The sequence below is a fragment of the Solanum tuberosum genome, unplaced genomic scaffold, assembly GCF_000226075.1.
Source record: "Solanum tuberosum cultivar DM 1-3 516 R44 unplaced genomic scaffold, SolTub_3.0 scf00111, whole genome shotgun sequence".
In the NCBI taxonomy this organism is placed as follows: Eukaryota; Viridiplantae; Streptophyta; class Magnoliopsida; order Solanales; family Solanaceae; genus Solanum; species Solanum tuberosum.
In genome coordinates, this window is record NW_006239034.1 from 621,695 (window position 1) to 626,062 (window position 4,368).

Consider the following 4,368-nt stretch of genomic DNA (forward strand, 5'->3'; position numbering starts at 1 on the left):
TTCATCAAGAATTCAAGAGATTTACTTTCAAAACAATATACTTTGCTGAAATTGAATCAAGTTGGGCACGTGGGTTAACTAACCCAACGCTATGTGATCTCACATACCTCTTTAGGGATCAACCCTTGTCGAAATCCACAACCCAAACATTCAAGAACGACGAACTTTGCTCTTTCTCCTCTTTTCTCCTCTTGCGTTCTTTCTCCAAAACCCTAGCGTAAATTTCCAATTGTCTAAACTGAACCAATTCAGTTAGACCCCAATTTAATTGCTTAAAACGAATTAACTTAATTGGATGGTGAAATGACCATAATGCCCTTCTAAAATCCGGATTGAACTTTCCTTATTTGAACAGCCCAACTTTCAATGGACATAACTCACTCATACGAACTCGAAATCCCGCAAACTCGGCGGCGTTGGAAAGATTATTCCAAGATATATCCTAGGATATCTAGAAACACACTTAAATCATCCTGAGCTAGGAGTTATGGTCGTTTGAAGTTGACCAAAAACTCAAACTTAACTTAACTTGACCAATTTTCCATATTTTTATTATTTCCAAAAATCACTCTTTCTAATTCTAGCTCTCTTTAGTTCTTTCAATTTGCGAGATGTTACAAATTAGGCATTGAGGACACTAATTATTGAAATAAAAAGATCTCAAATGAGTGTAAATCTACCACTCAAAAAAAGTAAGAAAGGAATTATTTTCAAGGAAAAATCCTTTCTACCTATTTCTTATATATCATTTTTTCTAACAAAGATTGAATTTCTATAATTTTATACTAGTATATGTGCCCGCACGTTGTGCGGATAATTTAAAATGTAATAATTTTATAATTAAAAATAATTAATAAAACGTATTATGCACTTAATAATATATTTAACTTATTATAATAATAATATAATTTAATGTCTTCTATGTTTAAGATAGTAACAGATATTATCATTTTATAATTTTTGCTATGACAATTTCTCATTTATCTTGTGCTAAGGTTGAAAATCTGAAGAAGAGAAAATAAGAGATATGAATTAATATAGTGCTTAAATTGCAAATATGAAAAATGAAACTTAATATATTAAATAATATTTAAATGATTTAAATGACAAATTTAAAAAGAAACTTTCATACGTGGGTATTTTTTAATAAATAATTTAAATTGAAAAGTTTTTCAATTTGTTTAGAAGTAGGAGTGTAATGAGAAGTTTTAAAACTCTTTATTTAGTTGGATAATTATTATATTTTCAAAATAAAGATTAAAACACCATATTTTGAACTTTCATACATGGGTTTTCTTAAATAAATAATTTTAATAATTTTAATTTAAAAGTTTTTCAATTTGCTTAGAAGTAGGAGTGTAATGGGAAGTTTTAAAACTTCCTATTCAGTTGGATAGCTATTTGTTTTTCCAAAATAAAGATTAAAATATCATATTTAGTTAGATGTTTTTTTAAAATTTAATACATTATTATTATTAATCAGTTTAAGTTAAACAGTATTTTTTATTTTATTTTTATTTTTATTATCAGTTTAAGTTAAACAATAGTTTATTATTATTTAATTATTATTAGTTCGACTTTTTTTAAATATAAAGATAGAAAATATAGATTATAAGTTATATTTTATTAAAAAAATGTTTATTTTAAAATGCAAATAAGAAAAAAAATCTGATATAAAACTTAAAATAATAAATAATATTAAAATGATAAATTTTTATAAGAAACTTCCATACGTGGGTTTTTTTAAAAAATAAATAATTTAAATTTAAATTTTTTTCAATTTGTTTAGAAGTAGGAGTGTAATGGGAAGTTTTAAAACTCCCTATTTAGTTGGATAAATTATTATTTTTTCAAAATAAACATTAAAATGCCATATTTAGTTGGATGTTTTTTTGAAAATTTAATACATTATAATTATTTCGATTTTTTATCTGTAAGGATAGAACATATAGATTATAGGTTATATTTTATTAAAAATATTTAATTTAAAATGCAAATAAGAAAAAATCCTGATACAAAACTTAAAATATTAAATAATATTTAAATGATAAATTTTAAAATAAACTTCCATACATGTTTTTTACTTAAATAAATAATTTTAATTTAAAAGTTGTTTTAATTTGCTTAGAAGTAGGAGTGTTATGAGAAGTTTTAAAACTCCCTATTTAGTTGGATAATTATTATTTTTTCAAAATAAATACTAAATCGCCATATTTAGAACTTCCATAGGTGGGTTTTCTTAAATAAATAATTTCAATAATTTTAAATTAAAAGTTTTTTAAATTTGTTTAGAAGTAGGAATGTAATGGGAAGTTTTAAAACTCCCTATTTAGTTGGATAATTATATTGCTTCCAAAAATAAAGATTAAAATTCTATATTTAGTTGGATGTTTCTTTAAATTTAATACATCATTATTATTTTATTTTTTTTTTATTTTTATTTTTTATTATTATTATTATTAATATTTTTGTTGTTGTTGTTGTTGTTGTTGTTGTTATTATTATTAGTTCAATTTTTTAATCTGTAAAGATAGAACCTATAGATTATAGGTTATATTTTATTTTAAAATGTTTATTTTAAAATTTCAAATAAGAATAAAAATCTGATATAAACTTAAAAATATTAAATAATATTTAAATGATAAGTTTTAAAAGAAACTTTCATACGTGGGTTTTTTAAATAGATAATTTTAATTTAAAAGTTTTTTTATTTGCTTAGAAGTAGGAGTGTAATGAGAAGTTTTAAAACTCCTTATTTAGTTGGATAATTACTTCTTTTTTCAAAATAAAGATTAAAACACCATATTTAGTTGGATGTTTTTTTAAAATTTAAATTTGAATCTGGAAACTGTATAACTGCTGTTATGTTAAATTTTTATTAATCTTATCCTTTTTTATTATAATGTTAATTTTTTTAATAATCTTATCCTTTTTTATTATATCAGTTTTTTCTCTTTCAAATAAAAAAAGGCTCTAATTTTTTTTAAACTGATAGCTTGAATTTTTTTCTCAAATTTCAAAATCAATTGTTTATCCAAAATAAAATTCAGATTTATGAAGAGCTTCTCAATTTCGTTGTCGCCTTTCTTTTTGATTGTTATTGTAAGTAAAAATTCATTTTGTATTAATCATTTTCATATTATAATTCTTTTAACACAAAAATATTGATTTATTGACTATTTCTAACTTTTACTTATTATAAGATAATATACTAAAGTTTATTTGAAAGAATGTTATTCAAAATTATTCAAAATCATACATAACTTATTCATATTATCCGCTTGTTAGAATAATAAAGATATAAGAAAATTTAATCGTTACATTAAAAAAAAATATAACTAAGAAAAGTCCCATGATAATGCTAAGCATAAAACTAAAAAAGTTTTAATCACTTGAATATCAAATTGTAAGCATGTTATTCAAATTTTTAATTTTTATCTTTGAATTTTTCCAAAAGTCATATATCAATTATATGATATTCTAAAAGAAAAATAAAAAATTATATGTGATATTTTAGTACAATATGATGCTTACAGCTGAATGACATTTTCATAAATCTGTATCAATTTCGGATAATACGTTGAATGGATAAAGATATATAAGAAAGATAATTCTATAACATTTAATTTTTATTACAATAAAATTCATTAAGAAGATGTGTATAATAGTTGCGTAAAAGAATTGTTGCATATGTATCATTTATCAAAAAAATTAAATTTTTTATTTTATTTTATTCAGAATTAAAAGATAGTCACACAAATCCTGCAAAAAGAAAAACCCTTAATATCATTAAAAATTATAAACAACAAAAAAAGAAAAATATAATCAACAATTAAAGCGAAGAATTTGCAATAATTATTAATCACTATATAAAATGCATACACAAATCTCGATAGTGTTAATATTCAAGTAAAAACAAAACTCAAATGCACCAGTAAATATAAATAATAATATCTATATATGAAGTTGATTATAGTGACTTTGTCTGAACAACTACAAAACATTAGAAGAAAAAAAAGTAAAGTTAAATCATCAAAAGAATTTATGAAGTTGATTATATTTATTTTATATAATAATAAATGAAGTTGATTATTCCATTTATATATATGATAACTAAAAAAAATAAAGTTTCACTATAAAGTTTAAACGGAAAAGGGTCAAAATTGCCCTTGAACTATGTGAAATAGATCACTCATACCCTTCGTTACATTTTGAGATCAAATATGCCCCTGCTGTTATCCTGAGAGACCACAAATACCCTCAAGAGTTAACACTCCAAATTTTTATTGACGTGGCAAGCCACGTGGGACTAATCCTTCCACCTAGCGTTGCCAACTAGGATTCACTACAAAAGAACTTGACCTTTAG